The sequence below is a fragment of the Rhinatrema bivittatum genome, chromosome 6 (assembly GCF_901001135.1).
Source record: "Rhinatrema bivittatum chromosome 6, aRhiBiv1.1, whole genome shotgun sequence".
Taxonomy (NCBI): Eukaryota; Metazoa; Chordata; class Amphibia; order Gymnophiona; family Rhinatrematidae; genus Rhinatrema; species Rhinatrema bivittatum.
The window spans coordinates 59980587-60005500 of record NC_042620.1 but is presented as its reverse complement, the minus strand read 5'-3'; the positions used below and the strand labels follow the sequence as shown (position 1 = coordinate 60005500).

Below are 24914 nucleotides of genomic sequence, written 5' to 3'. Positions count from 1 at the left end.
AGATATTTGAGCATTGGAACTTGTGTGTGCATTTGCCCACCTTATAAAATCGGGTGGACATGCATAAGTGCCAGAAGTGCACCCTTCTGCCTATTTTGACACATATCCAGTTTTTAAAATTCACCTTTAGTTGTTTACATTACTGCAACTCCCTTCTGAATGGTATCTCCTACACCTACTTGAAATGACTACAACTTGTGCAAACATGGTGGCCGGAATCCTGGTAGATAGCACGCCGACATCATCTTCTACAGTCTACAACACCTCAAAGCACCAAAGGAAATGCAAAGAAGCATTAAAAGTGGCATGAACACTGCAAGGCACCATGAGAGGGGCAAAGAATCACCAGCAGGTACAGGAACGCCCCAAAGTAGCATCAGAGGGTCAAGGCAGCAAACAGAGTTATATGAATATCCCAGAGACCCCAAAGAGGGATGATTCAGCATCAAAAGTGCCATAAACATCCCAAAGCATAGAATGAGGGATATGGCAGAAAGAGGTATAACAAGGCTTTTGTTGTTGCTGCTTTGTTTGCATTGTTTTCATTACTTTGATGGCAATTTTCAGACCCCTAGGCTGATTGTAGGTCTCTGCATACTTTATATCCACAAACCAGCAAACTTATTTTCAAAGGAAAATGTCAGCATGCACACCGTGAGGATAAATTTCAAACAACTCCACACTGTTGCATATATGTGTGTATATGTCCATACAGAGATCTATGATATTATTTTAGAAATCGCTCTTATCATATTCATAAATACTGTATATGCTTACGTGTGAACATATGCAATGCAGTGAAAGAAAGTAATTCAATGCATTGAGGGGTCGATATTAAAAAATGTGCGTGTGCGTCCATGTCCATGCAGTTCCCATCCATGTGCGCGCATATGTGCAGGCGGGTGACCTCCTTCAAGTGCAGGGGGGGGGGATTTTTCAGAATATGTGGGGTGACACGATCCAACTGTTTCCCAGTTCCCTCCCAGTCCACTCCAGTCCACTCCAGTGGACTGGGAGGGAACATCCCTATACTCCTACCTAGCCTTCCTACCTTTTTCCCTCTCCTCTCTTCTCCGACCCCTACCCCTTACCTACCTATTTTATTTTTTGTTTGTTTGTTTTTTAAACTTACCTGTTCCTTCAGAGCAGAAGTAACTTATGCACGCTGGCCGGCTACCAGCACACCCTTCCCCGAGACAGAGCCTAATGGCTGCTGAACCGGCTGGCCCCTGCCCTGCTCCTCCCCACCCAGACTATGCCCTCCTGACCCACCCCTTTCAGACAGGCCAGCGCTTCGGTGTGCACCAGGGGATACGTGTGTGGCTGGGCCCTTATGAAAATGCACTCGGTGCACGCAGGGCCCGGCCACGCACGTAACCCCCCCGGTTTTAACGCGTGCAGTGCTTTTAAAATTCGCCCATGAATGCATATACTTTTCCTATGAATTTTAAAAATATATGCAAGAATTATTTATGTGCAAAAAAAGATAGGACTTGCTCATATAAATACAAATTTGCGTGCATAAGTTGGCATATTTGAAAACATGTACGTATAAATGAAATTACTAGTATTCCAATTTCTCCACCAGTTCACCCAGTCCTTCTCCATGTCAATTGCGTACTAAGTGGGAGAGCAGGGGTGCAATCTGCCCTGGGTGACAGCCAGGAGGAGAGTGCAGGCCAGGAGGGGTGTGCTATCAAGAGGAAGGTTGGCAGCCACGAGCGGAGCCCATGCTGCTAGCAGCAGAAGAAGAGGGAGGTCTCTGGGACTCGAGTGGTGGAGGAAGACAGTGAAGAGAGCAGCTGGATAACCGCAGGTAGCTAAAGAGGGAAAAGGCCAGAATGACTGCTGTGAGCCTATTGGATTGAGAGAGGAATGTGTGTGTACGTGTATGAGAGTGAGAGATTGGAAGCCTGTGTGTGTGTTTATGGGAGTGAAGAATGTGTATGGAAGTAAAAGACTGGGAGCTTGCATGTGTGTATGGCAATGTGTGTGTGACTCTGTGTGTGTGTGTGTGTGTGTGTGTAAGAGACTAGGAATATGTGTGTGTGTGTGTGTATGTGTATGTGTGCGTGCTTGTATGGGAGTGAGGGTGCATGTTTGTGTGGGAGAGGGAGCCTGTGTGAAGGGGTATGAATGTGTGAAGGAGAGACAAATGGAGGGAATCTGAGTGCAGAGGTATGTGAGAGTGTGTGCAAGAGAGAGAGGGAGCCTGTGTGAAGGAGAGAGGAACCAGAAATCACTGGGGTTGGAGATGGAGAAGTGAACCTTGGGGGGGGGGGGGGTGCCAAAGAAAGTTTCCACCCTGGGTGCCAAATAATTTAGGTACACGACTGCTCCAGGTCATCAATTGTCCTGGTTTTTCAGCTCGAACTCCCCCCAGTTCACCCAGACCTTCTACCCAGCCAATAATACACCATAAACAGGTCTGATACAAATTATGCAAGATAATTAGCTGGTGTAAAATTACAAATCTGTGCACATAAGTCTCTTTTAAAATAGCAATTTGCATACATAACTGTTGGCCCTAACCTGAAATGGCCCTAGACTACCCCTTTTTTTGCACGTATATATGCTTGCAAAACCTAAAGTACGTGTGAATTTTCAATGTTTATAAAATACCAATTGCATGCATATAGGAAAATTCTCCCTAGGGGTACGCCTTCTTTATAACAGAAGCAACGCACATGCCAGATGGTTTATGCGTGAATTGCAAAATGAAATTGCTGCATGTAATTTTCCTCCCTGTACCTTTTTCCATCTTCTTTTCCCCTTGGATAAAAGTACATATAAAACAATTCACATATATTTATAATCATTGAGAGGCAGATATTTTCAAAAGTCATTTTTTGTGCTGCACTATAAGCTTTAGAGAATGTACTCTGCTTATTTAGGATTCATATTCTTACGGACCATGACCGACCTTCTACATGGCCACAAATTGAAGTCTTTGTTCAATTGAAATCAGTAGTTCAGGCAATTAGATTGTTCCTTTCTGTCTTTTTTAAAACTAAAGTTCCAATGTGCAACCATTCTAGCATTACCTGGTTTTATTTTAGCCTTGTACCTACTTCTAAAACATGTTCTTATTTTATTGTTCTGTACATGTGTATGGTATATATAAAAAAGATAAGAAATCACAGATGCAAAAGTGTTTTGTGTTCAGAGAAGAAAGACGTTTAATAAAAATCTGGTTAGCTAAGTGTATTTTACTGTTCTGTGATACTGTATATAAAAATATGGTAATTTAGAGAAAATGAAATTCGGTCTGTAGATTGTTTCATATTTTAATGCCAAATACAAATTATTGCTTTAAGGCTGAACTGCAGTGAATTTTTTTTAAAATTGCATTGCCTTTGGTAAGAGAGATATTTGCAATGGAATATTTTGCATACTGCACAATACTGCTTAGAATTACATAGCATACTATATACTAATAGCACACATTGTAGACTGCACAAATTTTGCATATAGAATGTACAGAAGTATAAAAAGAGAGAAGGATAAACAATAAAGTAATAGTATAATTTTATTGCTATAATTAATTAATAGGCCTTGAATCCAAAATCTTTGACAATATTTCAAAGTGTCTGGTTTGTTCAGTATTGCATCAAATCCATAATAAAGAGCTAGAAGAAATAAAAGTGAAGTTGAGAAAGCTATTTCAATTCATTTCTGATATTACTTGACTGATCTTGATCAAATAAGATTTCTTCTATAGGGACTGGCTGTCTCTATTCTTGTCTGTATTGCACTAAGCTCCCTGAACAATAAGATGAGAGAAGAACCATTCTCATTTATTGTTAATTCCATGATGGCAATTGCAGCATATCCCCTGACATGAAAATCCCAGTCCAATATGAAACAGAGTATGAAGATGGTTTAATTTAACATTCTCTAATATTCTAGAGTATTCCTAAAATTAGACTTTTTCATAACCAAACTAGGCTTATCTTCCCTTTGGAATGTGCTGGTGTAAATACTATATTCACTCGTAGAAATTAAATCATGAATTAGTGTGTTTCTTATTCCATTAGGAAATTCAGAACTATTATTATTGTTTGTTTAATCCAAATATTTATTGATCTAATATATATATATATAAATATACTTTAATGGCCTTTATATATAAGTTGATGGCAATTTCATTCAGCTCCATATACATTCAGATTAAGGGCATAGCTGCTATAATTACATTTTAAACAGAATAAAGAGTGCTCTGAACCTAAATGCAAGTGATAATTAATCTATGGCCTCAAGTAATTCCTCCCTGATAATTCTTACCTATTGTTTCACAAATCACCAATTATGCACCCACCTTTTTATTATTTTCATACTTTCTCTTTTCAAGTTTCATTCAGCATCAATGGCAAAAAGAAATACCAATACTTTGAATTGTTTGAGACATGTTCACCAACATTAAAAATGACTAGAATGCTTAATATATTTCAATTCTAAATTCCTCAATCTAGAATCCATTGCACTGGATACATAGGGACGGCAACTTTGATACCAGAGCGTGGGTGCACATGTACATGCATATGTCAACCCACGCCAAAGAATGCGGCCATATTATAACATACATATGCATGCATGAATGTTATAAAATAGGCTATACATGCATACATGCGCAAACAATTTTATATGGACACATGCACACGTGCACAAAATCTGCCTCTACCATGTAAGTAGGGGAATTTTATAAGGGCCGTGAGTCAACTCCATTACTAGTTTTTTCAGTTCATTCCCAGTTCTCTCAGTTAAGGGATATTACTTTCAAACCCCCCCCCCCCTCCCAGGTTATTAGCCTCCCTTTCCCAACACTTTATTTATTTATTTACTATTTTTATACCGCCATTCGTGGGTACATCATGGCGTTTACAATATAACTGTTAAAGGTAGAAGATACAATAAACAGGGCGGGTGATGTGGAGCAGGAGAGAAGCAAAGGCACTAGCAGCAGCAGGAAGAAAGGCAGGGAAGAAAGAAACTGATAGGAACGCAGCAACTGGAGGCGAGAAATGTAGAAGGGTGGACCATATAAATGGCCCAGGTAAAAAATATTATGTACAGGGTATACAATAAAAAAAAATACTATTTAGAGATGTGAATCATTTTCCATATCGTCTTAACGATAGAAATTGTGTGGCAGGAGAAGAAAATCGTGTTTGGCACGATTATTTCGTTGAAAAATCGTTAAAAATTGTTTTTTCCGATTAGTGCGCACTAACTCGAGTTAGTGCGCACTAACTCAAAATGATACAAATAGACACTTTCCAGGTCACTGAAGGTCAGTTAGGAATGAATATGTGTTCCTATTGGCTGGCAGCCCTCTTATCTATTGATGTTACCAAGGTTACCACTGAGGTGATGGTTGGGGGGATGGGAAATGGAACTGGAAACTCATGAACACCAGCAGAAAATGAAACAAAGTGTTCACACTTCCCAGGTCAGTAAAGGTCACTTAGGAATGAATATGTATTCCTATTGGCTGGCTGTGCTCTTATCTATTGATGTTACCAAGGTTACCACTGAGGTAATGGTTGGGGGGATGTGAAATGGAAACAGTTGGAAGCTTGACATGTGATGATCAGCACTCACGTGACTAGAACTTCTTTGTTTATTATTTTTGTTAGCAGACACGTGCATGTTGAATTTGCCAATCACTGTGCATTTTAGAAAGGTGGTCCTGGCTGGAACTGTACACAGTTCAAATATATGTAATTGATTGTTGGTAAGTGTATTTTTTAAGTAGCCACACTGCCACAAGTATGTTTACTTTTCCTCCTACTTAACTCACTAGCTCAGCTTTGTAAGAAGGGCTTCTCTGCTTGAGTGAGGGTCAGGCAGCTCCCCCCTATCTGTGAAGCCAGCCTCTCACTAGTAATGCAGGGAGGGAGCTGTCTCAGACTTCACCATCCTCCCCCCCCCTCACCCACACACCATTCACTAGCTGGGACATGGGGGAAGTCAGGAGTGAGGGTCAGGCAGCTCCCCCCTGTCTGTGAAGCCAGCCTCTCACTAGTAATGCAGGGAGGGAGCTGTCTCAGACTTCACCATCCTCCTCCCCCCCCCCCCCTCACCCACACACCATTCACTAGCTGGGACATGGGGGAAGTCAGGAGTAAGGGTCAGGCAGCTCCCCCCTGTCTGTGAAGCCAGCCTCTCACTAGTAATGCAGGGAGGGAGCTGTCTCAGACTTCACCATCCTCCCCCCCCCCTCACCCACACACCATTCACTAGCTGGGACATGGGGGAAGTCAGGAGTGAGGGTCAGGCAGCTCCCCCCTGTCTGTGAAGCCAGCCTCTCACTAGTAATGCAGGGAGGGAGCTGTCTCAGACTTCACCATCCCCCCCCCTCACCCACACACCATTCAGTAGCTGGGACATGGGGGAAGTCAGGAGTGAGGGTCAGGCAGCTCCCCCCTGTCTGTGAAGCCAGCCTCTCACTAGTAATGCAGGGAGGGAGCTGTCTCAGACTTCACCATCCTCCTCCCCCCCCCCCCCCCACCCACACACCATTCACTAGCTGGGACATGGGGGAAGTCAGGAGTGAGGGTCAGGCAGCTCCCCCCTGTCTGTGAAGCCAGCCTCTCACTAGTAATGCAGGGAGGGAGCTGTCTCAGACTTCACCATCCTCCCCCCCCCCCCCTCACCCACACACCATTCACTAGCTGGGACATGGGGGAAGTCAGGAGTGAGGGTCAGGCAGCTCCCCCCTGTCTGTGAAGCCAACCTCTCACTAGTAATGCAGGGAGGGAGCTGTCTCAGACTTCACCATCCTCCCCCCCCCCCCCCTAACCCACACACCATTCAGTAGCTGGGACATGGGGGAAGTCAGGAGTGAGGGTCAGGCAGCTCCCCCCTGTCTGTGAAGCCAGCCTCTCACTAGTAATGCAGGGAGGGAGCTGTCTCAGACTTCACCATCCTCCTCCACCCCCCCCTCACCCACACACCATTCACTAGCTGGGACATGGGGGAAGTCAGGAGTGAGGGTCAGGCAGATCCCCCCTGTCTGTGAAGCCAGCCTCTCACTAGTAATGCAGGGAGGGAGCTGTCTCAGACTTCACCATCCCCCCCCCCCCTCACCCACACACCATTCACTAGCTGGGACATGGGGGAAGTCAGGAGTGAGGGTCAGGCAGCTCCCCCCTGTCTGTGAAGCCAGCCTCTCACTAGTAATGCAGGGAGGGAGCTGTCTCAGACTTCACCATCCTCCCCCCCCCCCCCCTCACCCACACACCATTCACTAGCTGGGACATGGGGGAAGTCAGGAGTGAGGGTCAGGCAGCTCCCCCCTGTCTGTGAAGCCAGCCTCTCACTAGTAATGCAGGGAGGGAGCTGTCTCAGACTTCACCATCCTCCCCCCCCCCTCACCCACACACAATTCACTAGCTGGGACATGGGGGAAGTCAGGAGTGAGGGTCAGGCAGCTCCCCCCTGTCTGTGAAGCCAGCCTCTCACTAGTAATGCAGGGAGGGAGCTGTCTCAGACTTCACCATCCCCCCCCCCCCCTCACCCACACACCATTCAGTAGCTGGGACATGGGGGAAGTCAGGAGTAAGGGTCAGGCAGCTCCCCCCTGTCTGTGAAGCGAGCCTCTCACTAGTAATGCAGGGAGGGAGCTGTCTCAGACTTCACCATCCTCCCCCCCCCCCTCACCCACACACCATTCACTAGCTGGGACATGGGGGAAGTCAGGAGTGAGGGTCAGGCAGCTCCCCCCTGTCTGTGAAGCCAGCCTCTCACTAGTAATGCAGGGAGGGAGCTGTCTCAGACTTCACCATCCTCCTCCCCCCCCCCCCTCACCCACACACCATTCAGTAGCTGGGACATGGGGGAAGTCAGGAGTGAGGGTCAGGCAGCTCCCCCCTGTCTGTGAAGCCAGCCTCTCACTAGTAATGCAGGGAGGGAGCTGTCTCAGACTTCACCATCCTCCCCCCCCTCACCCACACACCATTCACTAGCTGGGACATGGGGGAAGTCAGGAGTGATGGTCAGGCAGCTCCCCCCTGTCTGTGAAGCCAGCCTCTCACTAGTAATGCAGGGAGGGAGCTGTCTCAGACTTCACCATCCTCCCCCCCCCCTCACCCACACACCATTCACTAGCTGGGACATGGGGGAAGTCAGGAGTGAGGGTCAGGCAGCTCCCCCCTGTCTGTGAAGCCAGCCTCTCACTAGTAATGCAGGGAGGGAGCTGTCTCAGACTTCACCATCCTCCCCCCCCCCCCTCACCCACATACCATTCACTAGCTGGGACATGGGGGAAGTCAGGAGTGAGGGTCAGGCAGCTCCCCCCTGTCTGTGAAGCCAGCCTCTCACTAGTAATGCAGGGAGGGAGCTGTCTCAGACTGGTATCAGGGTTAGGGCACTGTGTGCAGGAAGATCACAACACTCCTGGTATTAATAGGGATAGGGCACTGTAAGAGATGACTGTAGTAGATTGAATAAAGATCTGATGTTTCTGCTCTCCTCACACCAAACAAAAACAACACACAAGCAGAGAAGCCCTTCTTACAAAGCTGAGCTAGTGAGTTAAGTAGGAGGAAAAGTAAACATACTTGTGCCAGTGTGGCTACTTAAAAAATACACTTACCAACAATCAATTACATATATTTGAACTGTCTACAGTTCCAGCCAGGACCACCTTTCTAAAATGCACAGTGATTGGCAAATTCAACATGCACTAGCATTTCAGGTGCCTGCTAACAAAAATAATAAACAAACAAGTTCTAGTCACGTGAGTGCTGATCATTACATTACTTTTTTTGTCAAGCTTCCAACTGTTTCCATTTCACATCCCCCCAACCATTACCTCAGTGTTAGCCTTGGTAACATCAATAGATAAGAGCACAGCCAGCCAATAGGAATACATACATACATATTCATTCCTAAGTGACCTTTACTGACCTGGGAAGTGTGAACACTTTGTTTCATTTTCTGTTGGTGTTCGTTAGTTTCCAGTTCCATTTCCCATCCCCCCAACCATCACCTCAGTGGTAACCTTGGTAACATCAATAGATAAGAGGGCAGCCAGCCAAAAGGAACACATATTCATTCCTAACTGACCTTCAGTGACCTGGAAAGTGTTTATTTGTATCATTTTCAGTTAGTGCGCACTAAATCGAGTTAGTGCGCACTAACGGGGAGTTAGTGCGCACTAACACGATTTAACGATTTTTAACGATAAATCGTTAGAATTTCTATTGTATCGTGTTCTATAACGATTTAAGACGATATTAACATTATCGGACGATAATTTTAATCGTTGAAAAACGATTCACATCCCTAATACTATTTACATGATTGAGCAAGTCAGATACACATAGAGAAAGGTTATTGGCAATACATGAGATGGAGGGAAATTGCCATACATGAAAGGTTAATGGCTATACATAGTTAATGACTGCTGACTAGCCTAGTTTTTTGCATTTTATTACTTACACATCATCCATAGCAGTAGTAAAGTTACACGGCAGGGGACCCCGGCGCACGCTTGTGCACGTAAATATTTCTACACACATTTCATGTGAAAGTCCCGGGATGCCCATGACCCGCCTTTGCCTCATTCAGATCACACACACAGCACACCCCTTTTTTCCAACTTCTTATTTGTACATGTACCGGGAGATACACACGTTCTCGGGAGCCTTCTCAAATCCACGCAGTGAGCGCCAGCCAGACATACTCGCATATCTTCCAGTTTTGGCGTGCGCTGAGCCTTTAAAATTCACGCCATGGAATTTATAGTATATAAACTAGTACTAACCTAATGAACCTGATGTAGTGACAGGAAATGCAGCCTAATAAAAACCCATCTGTTAGAAGTGTTAGCATACACAAGCATCATACTTTATTTAGCAGCAACATATTCTGAGGCTTATTTCTCAAAGCAGAATGTTTTCACACTCTGAATGCATGTAGCTTTGCACAGCTGAAACTGGATTAAATCAATTTCATGTTTCCATGAATATGTACTACATTGTACTTAACAGTAGCCACAACTCATACATTCAACCTTCTATGATATGACAACATTTGAAACAGAAACTAATGCAAATATACACTAAGAATCATTTATGTTTCCTTCACAGAGATGCTAGTGTCATTCATTGCAAAAAGATAATACATAGACCCCTCAAGGCTGACTGTTTTGTTCAATTAATTGAGAGCATGTTCTAGACTAACGTGGACAGTCAGGTCTAACCAGTACTCCTCTTCCACTTACCCTCTTTTATACAATGAATACTAGATGTGAAAAAGACAAACTTAAATGTGGAACACCAAGGGAAGTAATGATATTAATAACACAAAAAAATTATAAAGCCCCAAGTCAAATGTACCAATCACAAAAATCCCCCCCCCACCACCACCACCACTCCCACACCCACAAATTCCAGGGTATTCCATCTACTTCATCTTAACAGGTGGGCCCCCCGAAGTGGAGGGTGTGGAAGCTCTACATCATTTGTCTTCTTTACATCAGGAAGGTGAAAGTGGGAATACATCTCCACTTCAAGTAAGCATCCAAGCGGCAGACTTGGATGCATCCAAAGTTACGTTAGGGGATCTTTGGAGGATGTTATTGAGACTTGATAACAACGTTACTCAGATGAACTCCTCTCTTTCAATGTTGGTTAATAACAATAAGGTATCAATTGTTGAACAGGGGAAAAAATTATTGGATATAAATGAGAGAGTGAATAACTTGTTAACTAATGTTCAAAGTATACAGAGCGTAGAAACAACACGAGTAATTGATAATGTAATGCTGCATAATGATATTGAAAATTTGGAAAACTTAATGCGGATTAAAAACCTGAGATTTGTCAATTTTCCAATTACAAGGCTGTTATCTCCGTATGAAATGTTTATTAAATATATTAAAGAAAATTTAGCCTGTAGAAATGAGGATATACCTCTTATATCTAAAATTTATTATTTCCCAGTTAAGGTCGATATGACAGGGGGACGGGAGGATATACAGTCCCCTGCTGTATCAACCTTTTTGGAAGAATCCTTAGATATAGTAAACAAAAGAACAACTTTGTTTGTTTCTTTTGTTCAGGAAAGGGATAAGGAGAAAATTTTTGAAAAGTCTCTAAAAAACCGAGAAATATTATTTTGTGGTCAAAAAGTTTACACTTTTCCTGATGTTTCCAAGGCTACACAAGCCCGTAGGAAACAGTTCCTAACGCTGAAAACTAAAGCATTGGAGCTAGGGGCCTGCCGATGCTTTGTTAATTACCAGGGAAATAAGTTTATTTTCTCGTTACCTGAACATATGGAGAAATTTATAAGAGACAAAAAGTTAGAAAAATTGAATCAAGCCTCAGCAACTACAGAGGGTTAGAAAAGTAATGTGTCCTCCTTAATCTCCATGTTTGAAATATTTCCTAAATATATTATGGTTATAAGGCTCCCATTATGTTTTAAATACTGCAATAATGGTATAATTATGCTGAATTTATTTGTGAGTATATGTATTGCACATTTATTTACTTTGATTATGAAGAAAGATTGTTAATCATGTAAAAGTGATTGAAAAATTCAATAAAGATTAAATTGAAAAAAAAAAACAAAAAAAAAACAAAACAGGTGGGCCACCTTTGACCAACCTTGCCTGAAGGCACAATTCAGTAGACGGCTGCCACAAAACCAGACCCCTACCATGTCCTAGTTGGGGCCCCAGCAGGTGTGTTCACCCAAATCATATCCACACCAACAGCATATATGTATACCCACTACCCTAAATCAGTAAATGACCAAGGTAACCTACTTCCTTTAACAAAGCAGCAATAATAGACACTGGCATGAAAAACTCATGTAACAATAAAAATTAAAAGATGAATTTTAAAAGCCCAGTGCGTGCCAAAACCAGATTTGCGCAAAGTCGGGCTGACATGCTCCAAGTGGACTTTAAAAGCCACCCAAGTACACGCAAAAATGAAAAGTTCAAAAAAGGGGCAGGCCAGGCCATGGGCATGGTCTGGGTGGGGTATGGGCATTCTTGGATTTCACCTTGAAATTTGCGCCCGCAGTCCCCTACTCTATAACTTTACTTCTGCTATGGATAATGAGTAATTCATAAAAGAAAAAACATGAAACACATCACCATGGTTTTAAGGGTCGGGGCTAATGAGGGAGAAGGGATTCTATTAAACTAGTGGGGTTTGGAAATCCTTTTCCTTACCTGGGCGAACTGGCAATGAACTGGGGAAATGGTGTCGGCGTGCATGTGTTTTAAAATCCCCCCACTTAAGCAGTAGACATGGTAATTGCGTGCATATATGCACATATATTATAAAATGGCCAGTTCCCTGGGCAGGGGCCGATGAACGCACGCACATGTGAACCCACGAATCTGAGGGTAGATTTGATTCAAAAGCCCATGCATTGGTTTTAGTCCATAAACAAGACACCATGCAGTTTCTATTTAACCATCCATAGGCCTTTTCCCACCACGTGGCTTGCACCACCAGGGATGAGCCTCCTCCATGGATATCAGTGAAGTCTAGATTTGCAGCCATGTTATTCACAGCAGCTTTGGAGCAGCCCAGTACACCTTAGTAAAGTGTTGCAGTTCCCCTTAGGGCACAGTTCAGGCATAGTGCAATCCTCTTTTAATGTTCTTTCCAAATGTATTTGGAATTTCATTTTAAACCAATGTTAAACTGTGTAAAGTAGTCTTCAGTCATGGACTGTACTTAAAACTGATTTTAAATTGACTTCCAAAGCATAATGATAAGATTAAATAAGGACTGTGTTATGAACCCTCCTGTAGCTGGGCTACGGGAGGCTCCTTACCTCTTCCTGGAGGCCGCTCCAAGCCAGGGCCTCACCTGCGAACTGTCCAGGATTTGCTCCAGGGCCTGGGAGGCCTCTATGTCCATGGGGCCTGCCTGAGGCTGCTTGTGTTTGCATGGACTTCCTGGTTTGAGCCACGCCATTCCCTAGGGGCCGGCCCGCAGCACTTTTCCATAGTTATAGGGCCAGCTAGGTATGGGCCTGTCAAACTCCTCCCAGGGAGTCGCCAGTCTGCAGCCCTATAAAAGGACTTCAGTCTGTCTTGGCCTTGCATTGTGGTGACTTCCCTCTGGAGGCTCCTGCCTGCCAGAGCCTTGTAAGGTTGTCTGTTCTTCGTGAAGCTCCTTGTCTCGTCTGCTTTTATACCATGTCTTGGTGTCTTGATGTTTTGCCTGAGGTCCCTGACCATGTCCTGATGTTCTGCCATGATCCTCCTTATCCGGATGTTCTTCCCTGCATCTTCGTCTGGTGCTCTCGAGCCTTCTGTTCCTGTAAGCTGGTGCTCTCGGATGGTGTATGCCCGAGAATGAGGTGACTTGCAGGTGGGAAGTGTCCCTGTGCTCCTGAGCCTCCGTTCCTGCCAGCCTTGGGGGAAGCTTCGGATGACACCGGCTCCATCATTGGAGTTCCTTCTTGCCTGGATCTTCCCTGTGCTGTTCCGCTCTCCTCGTGGTCCGTGACCTGCCTGCAAGGGCTGTGTAGGGTGCGCAGTGGGCCAGGGTGGTCCGCGACTCAGTCCCGCGGGTGGCCTGAGTAGGGCGCCATGAGAGACAGTGCCAATGTCCATGCCTTATGTGTGCTTGTTTGGATGTCAAGTTCCTCGTCCGTGTTGCTGATGCATCAACCCTGCTGTTGTCAAGTTCCTCGTCCGTGATGCCGTTGCATCAACCCTGCTGTTGTCAAGTGTCTTGTCTGCGATGCCGCCACATCGACCATAGTCCTGTCTTCGTGTCAAGGCCTCCGTCTGCCCTCAACCTCAGGCCAGGCCTGCTGCTCCATGCTGTTCGCAGCAGGTCCGAAAGGGCTCGGAATGGTCGGAGGACCATTCAACTTCCAACATCCTTGGATGTTGGCCTTGGGAGCTTGCAGGCCTGGCAGAGGGTAAGACTGTGTTCAGCCATGCGGAGCCACCGTCAACCCTCGGCTCGGCCCTGAAGGCCTGGGCCCGGGCTGAGGCCCAAGGGCACACTAAACACCCCCGTTCTCAACAGACTGTAATGGATGCTATGTCTTTGTATACCTTACAAAATGTTTTGTAAATGTATAAATGGCCAAATGTATTGAAAAATGTTCACCATATTGCTTTTTTGCAACTACTGTAAGTAAACTATAAAATTATAGATTTTACAAGCATTCATGAAGTCTGAAATACTATCAAATTGTTTTATATTTATTTATTTATTTATTTATTTATTTAACATTTTTTATATACCGAAGTTCTAGCAACAATGTTGCTAATCATTTATATGCCACGAGTTGCACTATACATACATTTAATCCTGGATAAAAATAAAAGAGATGATTCTATATTATCAATTTGAGGAAGCTGGGGCGGTACCTGTATCTTGGTTGAGCTACGATGTCTGCACAGTATGAAGTTTGGGTCATGAAGTTTCTTCCTCAGAGATTTTTAGCTAAATATTGAATAAAACTGCTGTGATGTCAATAACTCTGTGCTTTGCTTGAAAGTGTAAGGTGTTGAATCAAGTTCTTTTGTTTTTTTTTTAATTGGATATTTCACACCAGTGGTTCTGAGTCTTACTTTCAGCTCTCACTGTGGTTTGCGTGCGGCTCTCCATTCTTTTATTCAGTATTTTCATCCAGCATACAGCATGTAAATCCTGTCTTAACTGCACTGGCAGATTTTTGTGGATTTTCATTTAGAGGTTTCTCTAGTTTCTATTAGCAACATTTTGATTAAGCCAAAGTCGAATATAGAATCAATCTTTTTATGCAAACTCATTGTTAATTGATCTGCAAATATTTGCAAACAGGCAGACCCATGTTTGTATCTCTAGTTTAAAACAGAATCATTTTATATAAATTGATGTGTCTCTATCCCATATAATAATTATCCTTGCATTAGGTTTAAATTCTAAAATAATTTATTAATAGTGCTTTGCTTATGGGAAACATCTTTATAGAAAAAGATATATATATATATATATCATATTCTAGATTGCTTGCAAAAATGAACAGTTTATTGGTAAACTGAGTAGCTGTTCAGTAACTTTTCATTGCTATTCAAACTAAAAATATGATTTCAGGACAAAAAGTAGATCATTCTCATGGTACATTGACAAGTACTATTGGCCACATCTGTTTTATACAAATATTAATATCATTTTGCTTATACTTCAGCTTTTGAATCAACTCACTCAAGGTTAAAAAACCATAAAAGGTTGGGCATCAAATCAAAGATTTCCATCTTCCTTTCTGCATGGTGTACAGCACAACAGAGTTATGAACCCAGGTGTGATTAAAGATCATTATTTTTTTGTCACATTTTGCCAGCAGGTGAGACTCATAAAAATACAAACCAATGTAAGATAACAAGCAGCTGCATCATTTCAATACTGCAATTGAATTCTATCAATCATGCTATCCTTTGCTGTCAAGGATGCAAGCCATAGAGCCTTATATGTGACTGGCAAAACCTGCAGGATAAATTAAAGGGAAAGGTCTAATCTGAAACAAAAACAAGCTGCAAAATTGAAAACTTTACCCAAACTATAGAGAGCTTATAACTTCCTAAGAACAGTCTAGACTGCAGCGTTATGCTTAAGCATATTGAATGCAACAGCTAGAAAGATCAAATTGATTCCCGAAAGAAATGCAAAATGGCCACAAGGATAGCAAAACTAATGAGAGGCATTAAATGACATATCTGCTTTATAATGCACTGATATTAGGGTCTTCGTTCTAAAAATGTGTCATTCATTTTAGTCATGTATGAATAGCATCTGTATTGTCATATATATTTTTTAAAAATATAAATGTAAACTGAACAGTTACTGCATTTCCTTGTTTTAATCTTCTTGCATGTTATACTTACTGACCTTCAATAAAAAATTCTTAATTAAAAAAAAAAAGTATAGAGAGCAATTTTCAAAGCATTTGCCCACCCGCCTTTGTAGGTAGAAGTTTCCACATTGTTCACACCTTCAAAGCAGGTGCAAATGTACATGGGTAATAAAACATATGGGGTAGATTTTCAAAGGGTTACATGCGTAATATACGCTTGTAACCCTTTAAACCTCCCCCTGCCTGCACCGAGCCTATTTTGCATAGGCTTGGCGGCGTGCAAAAGCCCCAGGATGCGCGTATGTCCCAGGGCTTTGAAAAAGGGGAGGGAAGGGGTAGGGCTGGGGCCAGGTGGTGGTCTGGGGGCAGTCCCGAGTCCTTCGGCACAGCGGCTGTGCCGGGGGATGGCGCACTGGCAGCCTGCCGGCACGCACAAGTTACGCCTACCTCAGGCAGGCGTAACTTAGACAACAAAGGTAGGGGGGAGATTTAGGTAGAGCTGGGGGGTGGGTTAGATAGGGAAGGGAGGGGAAGGTGGGTGGGTGCGAAAGTTTCAGAGCGGCTTTGGAGGGAACGGGGAAAGCCATCGGGCCTCCCCTAGGGCTCGGCGTGCACAAGGTGCACTAGTGTTCACCCCCTTGTGCGCGCCAACCCCGGATTTTATAACATGCGCGTGGTAGCGCGCATGTTATAAAATTGGGTGTACATTTGTGCACAACGGGTAGTGCACAAATGTACCCCGCACGCGCTCCTCTAAAAATCTGCCCCTATGTTCTCTGCCAGCCACATTTTCAATGGGAAACCCTGTGCTGTTTGCTTTTGAAAATGTGCATGCCATCCTGCTGATAATTTCAAATTTGCTCTAATAGTAATATAGTAGAATATTAAATGATGGCAGATAAAGACCAAATGAGCCAACCAGTCTGTCCAGCAAGGTGTTAGTGTGGTAACTGCCACTCTATGCAGGTTATCACTATTCAGAAAAATCACTATATGTTACTTCAGTGCTTCTCTTCCTCTAGCCTGTCACTAGGGATCCTCTGTGTTTATCACATGTCCTTTTAAATTCCATCAGTTTTTGTCTTAGCCACCAAATCCAGGAAGGCATTCCAGGTATCCACCACCATTTCTGAGAAAACATGTTTCCCATTGCTGTTCCTGAATCTACTACCCTGTAGTTTCATGTCATGACCATTGGTTCTACAGCTTCTTTTCTACTGGAAATGTTTTTTCTCTTATGTATTTGTAATACCTTTTAGATACTTAAAATCTATATCATATACCCTTGTTGCTTCTCCTCTTTAGGGTACAAGTTTTTAGGTCCTTCAGTCTCATAAGTCTTCTGGTCTAGATCCCGCACCATTTTGGTTGCCTTCCTCTGGACCACTTGATTCCTTTCCCTATTCTTTGAAATGTAGGGAGCCAGAAAAATATTTCGGGATTATAAAAAATATCCTGCTTATCATTTCTTTCAAAAAGTCAAAATCTCCATTCATCAGTGTTATGGTTTAGAGGTGTTTGGGTGGATTCTTGGGTACTGTGGCAGATGACCACACCCATGGGGAGGAGCCCCGTGGGGAGCCACAGTACTGAGCTAGACTCAGGACGCACAAACACAGAATTAGCTCTTTTATTGTACAGCTTGGTTTGTACCACCAGAGGTGGCAGTAGTGAGGTGATCCAGAGGTAGCAGTCCCGGGACCCTCGGCAGAGGGAACCCATCTCAACACGTTGGTATAGGGGATTCTGGGTAGGTTTCCCAGGCAAGGCAAGGCAATGCTGTGGATGAGACAGACTGAGAGTTACATTACTCACTAAATGGTAGCTGTAGGTTGGCAATTCCACCAGGCTGAAGTAGATGGTACAGGCAGCGAGGCAGGGAGAGCAGGCCCTCGAGGAACGAGTATCTGATTCCAGTAAGGCACCTGAAATAAAGCAGAGGGCCCGTGAGGAGCAGGTACCTAGATAGACAATACCCCGAAGGGCAGAGAGAGAGCTTCCTGTGGCAGCACAGAAGCTGCAGAGAAGCTTAGACCGGCTGAGACCAATCATTGCTAACTCAATGAACTAGAAAACAAGTACAGGCTAAATACCCAGATGGCGCAATGTCACTTGAGGGGGACGCTCTGAGGTTCGTGCCATAGCTAGAATAAAGACATGGGTAGTACACACGTATCCTAGGAGGCCCTTTGGAGAAACATGGCAGGAAGCAATGCCATAGCCATTCCGGGGACACCGGAGAGAGCGGCTTGCAGACGCGGCGGTAGCCATCTTCCCAAGGCTAGCGGAGAGAGCTGAGAAAAAAGTGAGGCACAAGGGTCGAAGCCATCTGAGACCGATGGACGCAACAGTACCCCCCTTCAAAGGGCCCCATCCAGACCTCCTACCTGGTCTTGGTTTCTGAGGATGCATTCTGTAGAATTGTTGAAACATCTCTTTATCCATGATATTTGCCAAAGGTTCCCAAGAGTTTTCTTCAGGTCCATAACCCTCCCATGGCAGGGAGGGTTATGGACCTGCCTCTCTTTCTTATATCAAGGATGTATTCGATGTCTTCTTCTGCATCAATTGGTGTAGGTTCAGGTGTCTTGGTTGAGAACTCACTAAGGACTAATGGCTTCAATAGTGAGACATGGAACGCATTATGAATCTTCAATGCTGGTGGAATCTTAAGACTGTATGTAAGATTGCCTAGTCATCGGAGAATGGGAAAGGGTCCAACAAAGCGTGGAGCAAAATGAGCTGACAGTAGCTTGAGTCTTAAATGCTTAGTGAATAGCCAGACTTTGTCACCAGGCTGGAAATCTGGAGCCTTACAGTGATGAGCATCATAGCCTTTCTTTGCTCATTGTCCTGATTTATGAAGCATCTCTGTGGTCTGAGTCTATAGTTGTTGAATATCTTTGGCAGTAGATTGAGCTACCAGGGATGACACTGACAGTGGAAGTGGTAGTGGTGGTAATGGTAGTCGTCTGTAGACCACATCAAATGGTGTTGATCCAGTTGATGTTGCTGGAAGAGAGTTGATGGCGAATTCAGCCCAAGGCAACAGTTCAGCCTAGTCATTTTGGTGAGTGCCCACATAGGCACAAATTAACTGCTTGAGTGTCCTATTCATTCTCTCCATTTGCCTGTTACTGTGTATGGTATGCTGAGGTGAAGTCGAGAGAGATATCAAACTTCTTGCACAATGCCTTTCAGAACTTAGCTGTGAATTGGGCTCCTCGATAAGAGATGATGTGCTTTGGCATGCCGTGTAGGCGAAAGATGTGCGTGATAAAGAGCTTTGCAAGCTCCAATGCTATGGGTAAGCCAAGGATAGCCACAAATTGAGCCATCTTTGAGAAACGCTATACTATTACCCAGATCATGTTGTTTCCTCCTGAGAGTGGTAAGTGTACCACAAAGTCTGTAGCAATGTGTGTCCATGGCTCGTCTGGTACTGGCAAGGGTTGGAGTAGGCCCCAAAGACAACCAGGTGGCGGTTTCTGTCTGGCACAATTTGAGCATGAAGTAACATAGGAGAATGTATCTTCCTTCGTGGTGGGCCACCAATAATACTTCTGCAGTTTAGCCAGAGTTCTGCGTTGACCAGGGTGTCCAGCCAGTTTGGAGTCATGAGCCCATGCTAGCAGCTTTTTTCTTAGGTTCTTGGGTTCAATGGTTTTACCCGCAGGTACTGGGTCAGTAGCTGACAAGTTAACTCTTTTTGGGTTGATTATGCTGAGGTTCATCTGGAGCGTCCTCAGAGAGGAATGAGCGAGATAGGGCATCTGTTCTGATGTTCTTATCTCCAGGGCGGTATTTCAGCACAAAGTCAAATCTGTTGAAGAACAGGGACCATCTCGCTTGCCTATGGTTTAGGCACTGTGTGTGGCGGAGGTACTCCAGATTTATATGATCTGTAAAGACTGTGATCTGATGTTGTGCTCCTTCAAGCCAAGGACGCCACTCCTTGAATGCCATCTTTATTGCCAGGAGCTCTTTATCTCCTATTCCGTAGTTCTTCTCCACTGGTGAGAAGCAATGGGAGAAAAATGAGCATGGGTGTAAGGCCTTAGAATCACTGGCCTGGCTTAGCACGGCCCCTATGCTGACGTCTGAGGCATTGACCTCAACGATGAAGGGCCTAGTCAGATCCGGATATCAGAGGCACGGCTTGCTTGAGAAGGCATCTTTCAGTTTCTGGAAAGTTGTTACTGCCTCTGTAGACCAATTGGCAAAGTTGACACCTTTCTTCGTCATAGCTGTAAGCGGAACAGTTAGTGAGGAGTAGTTATTGATGAATGTTCTGTAATAGTTGGTGAAACCCAGAGATCATCTGAGAGCCTTTAGACCTGTGGGTTGTGTCCATTTCTTAATGCTCTCCAGCTTCTGTGGGTCCACCTGGAAACATTGGTTGTAAACAATGTACCCTAAGAAAGGCACTGATTCCTTATGAAACTCGCACTTAGACAACTTGGCATATAGACGATTCTTGCGGAGTCTTTGCAGCACTCTTTTGACATCCTCCAGATGAGTGGTCATGTCTTGGGAAAATATCAAGATGCCATCTAAGTTTACCATGACACAGTTGCAGAGAAGATCCCGCAGAATGTCGTTCATCATGTTTTGGAAGACAGCCAGGCATTGCACAGGCCAAAGGGCATCACTAGATATTCAAAGTGATCGTCCCAGGTATTGAAAGCAGTCTTCCATTCATCACCAGAGTGGATGTGAACTAAGTTGTAGGCTCCCTTGAGATCAAGCTTGGAGAATATCTTGGCTTCCTGTAGTCTAACAAATAGCTCTGAGATGAGTGGTAAGGGATAGTGGTCTTTCACAATGATTTCTTTAAGACCTCTGTAGTCTATACATGGACATAATGTAACGTCCTTCTTCCCCACAAAGAAGAAGCCTGTGCCGGCAGGAGACTTGAAGGGTCTTATGAAGCCTTTTTGAAGGGTCTCCTGTATATATTCAGACATGGCTTTATTTTCTACCACGGAGAGAGTGTAGAATCGTCCTTTGGGTGGTTCAGTGTTAGGCTTCAAATTGATGGCACAGTCATAGGATCTGTGTGGTGGTAGTACATCTGCAGCTTCTTTGGAAAATACATCTTGAAAAGATGCATATTGAGGTGGCAACCCAGGCATCAATGGGATAGTTGGCATGCAGGGTATAGGAGCGACCTCAATCAGACATTTACCATGCCAATCTGGACCCCAACGTGAAAGTTCCAGAGTTGCCCAATTGAATTGAGGCATATGTGCTGCTGCAGCCACAGTAGCCCCAGTACTATAGGGTACATGGCCTTCTCTAGAACAAAGAAGGAGATAGTTTCAGAATTGAGAGCCCTGAGTCCATTGGGCAAGAGTCTGATATTTTAAGGGTCTGCAGATCAAGGATACAGGAAGAGAGAGTGGAGGAGAGGGTGCAGTAAGACCTAAGAAAAGTCATCCCACATGACTTAGGTCTGCCAGTTTCCCGGACATATAGGGCATGTTTGAACAGCATGGCCAGCTTGTCCACAATATATGCAAAGCCCCAACTTCTTCCGCGTTCTTCTCTCTTTTGATGTCAGGTGACTGCGGCCTAATTGCATTGGTTCTTCCTCGCCAGCAACTGGACCCGAGGGAAGAGGCCTGGGTGTAGACTTGACTCGAGCTTCACCCTGAAAGGGTCTTCTGGGAGTCTTGGTCTCTTGAACCTTGTCACGAAGTCGGCGATCAATCTTTGTTGCCAACTTCACCAGTTCAGCCAAGGTCTCAGGCATCTCACGAGCTGTCAGCTCGTCTTTCAAACAAGAGTTCAGTTCTTCAAAGAAGAGGGTCCTCAGGCATTTAGGGTCCCAATGTAATTCAGACACCAGTGTCTTGAATTCTATAGGGAGGAGGAATAGCCTCGTGGTTAGAGCAGTGGGCTATGAACCAGAAGACCAGCGTTCGAGTCCTGCTGTCACTCCTTGTGACCTTGGGCAAGTCACTTGACCCTCCATTGCCTCAGGTACAAAACTTAGATTATAAGCCCTCTGGCAATAGAGAAATACCTACAGTACTTGAATGTAAACCGATGTGATATGTCAGTGTATAAAAAATAATAAATATAGTGAAGTCAGCTAAAGGTTTAGTACCTTGCTTCAGGTGAACCAACAAAAATCCTGCAGTGGTGTGCCAGGCAGGGTCATAAAAAAAAAAGTAGATGGTACAGGCAGGCCCTCAAGGAGTGAGTATCTGAAATAAAGATGAGGGCCCCTGAGGGGCAGAGAGAGAGCTTTGGCAGTACAGAAGTGTCAGAGTAGCTTAGACTGGCTGAGACCAATCCTTGCTAACTCAATGAGATAGCAAACAAGTACAGGCTAAATACCCAGATGGTGTGACCTCACTTGAGGGGGATGCCCCTGAGGTTTGTGCCATAGCTGGAATAAAGATGTGGGTAGGGCACATGGGAGAAACATGGTGGCAGGCAATGCCATAGCCATTCTGGGGATGCTGGAGAGAGTGGCTTGCAGATGCAGCGATAGCCATCTTCCCAAAGCTAGTGGGGAATGGTGAGGCAAAAGGGTCAAGCCATCTGAGACTGATGGATGCAACAATCAGTTAACCAAAATCATAATGAATAGAAAAACATCACATACTACAACCCTTGGAAAAACAATGTTGTTGTGGAAAAAAAATGCTTAATTTGTTTCATACTCAAACAATCTATGGTACCAGTTAGGTTACCTTGCTTATCTTAGATGTAATCAGTAAATAACCAGTTTGTAAGGAAATGTTCTTAAAACACTTTTTGAACATCATGCAATGAATGGCATTCAAGAGATTGTAGTAATAACTAGAGATGTGTAGTGGTAAAATCGTTCAGTTCGGGCTTCGTTTTCAGCCCGCCGCAGGAAATTTCATTTTTCCCACAGCTCGTGCTTTTTTTTTTATGGGACCCCGAATTTTGGGTTAGCGCACACTATCTCCCATTAGTGCACACTAACATTTTAAAGTTACCATACACTAACTCCCGTTATGCACACTAACCCGAAAAATGCAATAACCAAAATTTTGGAAGAATTGCATTTGTTTTTTGGGTCCTCCAAACCAGGCCTTCATCCAAAACGAATGCACATCCCTAGTAAGAACATTTCCTTACAAACAGGATCCACCGAGGAAGGACTAATCCCGAACCTTGGCCAAGTTGGGATATTAAGATAAGTTTCTTCTAGTGAGATTTACCAACATAAAGTTGGTTTTGACATTCTATGACTCGGGATCATTATAAAGTAGAACATTTTAGGTTAGTTTAACATTTTTTTGGAGTGGTGATTAGTGGATTTAAATTTATTATTTATTTTTATAACTAGATTTTAAGTGCAACAAAAATATTTCTTGAAAAATATTTTAGAACAATGTTCTTGTGGTACTGTGATTTTTAAATAAGGTAGTTGGTGCTTAATTAATGATTACAGCTAAGATAAACAAGATAAGCTGGATTGTACCATAGATTGCTTAAGTATGAAACAACCATTGCCCACTTTCACATAATAAATTAATCAGTTTTTTCCACAATAACATTGTTTTCCAAGAGTTATAAATAGATTCCATAGTTTGATTGTGCACTGAGGGGCGGATTTTAAGAGCCCTGCTCGCCTAAATCCACCCAAATCCGGGCGGATTTAGGCGAGCAGGGCCCTGCACGCCAGTAGGCCTATGTTCAATAGGCCTACCGGCACGCGCAGACCCCGGGACTCGCGTAAGTCCCGGGGTTTGGCGAGGGGGCTTGTCGGGGGCGGGCCCGAGCCGCGCGGCATTTAGGGGGTGTGTCGGCAGCGTTTTGGGGGCGGGACTGGGGGCGTGGTTACGGCCCGGGGCGGTCAGGGGGCATGGCCGCGCCCTCCGGACCCGCCCCTAGGTCGCATCCCGGCGCACGGGGATTTACGCCTCCCTCCGGGAGGCGTAAATCCCCCGACAAAGGTAAGGAGGGGGTTTAGACAGGGCCAGGCGGGTGGGTTAGGTAGAGGAAGGGTGGGGAAGGTGAGGGGAGGGCGTTAGAGGATTCCCTCCGAGGCTGCTCCGATTTCGGAGCGGCCTCGGAGGGAACGGGGGTAGGCTGCGCGGCTCGGCGCGCGCCGGCTATACAGAATCGATAGCCTTGCGCGCGCCGATCCAGGATTTTAGCGGCTACGTGCGTATCTACTAAAATCCCGCGTACTTTTGCTTGTGCCTGATGCACCAGCAAAAGTACGCCTATTCGCGCGGTCTGAAAATCTACCCCTGAGAGAAAAAATACTTTCTATGATTTAATTCTGCTAGTTTCTAATTTCATGGAGTGTCCTCTAGCCCTAGTGTTGTTTGAAAGGGTAAATAATTGTTCCCTATTTATCTGTTCCACTCCACTCATTATTTTATAAATCTCAATCAAATCACCTCTCAGTCACCTCTTCTCCTAGAGAAGATCCCTAATCTGTTTTAGTTTTTTCCATTCCTTTTATCATTGCTTTTGCCATCTTTTCTATGTCCATTATGTCTTTTTTAAGATGTGACAACTAAAACTGTACACAATACTCAAGGTGCAGTCACACCATGGATTTATACAAAGACATTATGTTATTCTTGGTTTTGTTCTCTATTCCTTTCCAAATAATTCCTAACATTCTATTTACCTTTTTGATTGTTGTCATATACTGAGTCAAAGTTTTCAAGCTATTGTCCAACAAAACTCCTACCATGTTTCTCCGATAATAAACCCTACTCTGAAAATAAGCTCAAGCTTGATTTTCAGGATTTTTGGAGTAGGGCTAGGATAAAAGGAATATTTGAATATATAAAATGGTTTGATGTTACTATGTTTACATGTATTGATAGATGCTATATGTTTTAATAATTTGTATGAATGAGGGATGTGTGAGTAATGCATGGGTTAGTCAGATTTTAATTGTCTAGATAGAAAGTTTTTGCACATAATTGTTTGAATAATAAAAAATACATTGTATTTATGATAGTTATGATGTCTCTGATGGTTTTGTAGTTTAATAAGAGAACAGTTTATTGATTCCCTTAGTTTGTAATATCTTTCCTCAAGAGCACATTGTTGGTAGCTGTCTAAGGCAGGCAGCA

General features: G+C 44.0%; 1 protein-coding gene across 1 annotated transcript in view; it reads left to right on the top strand.

The window, feature by feature from the left end:
- The window catches only part of LRP1B (LDL receptor related protein 1B), a 3516099-nt gene that overhangs the window by 1272693 nt on the left and 2218492 nt on the right, over window positions 1–24914 (top strand).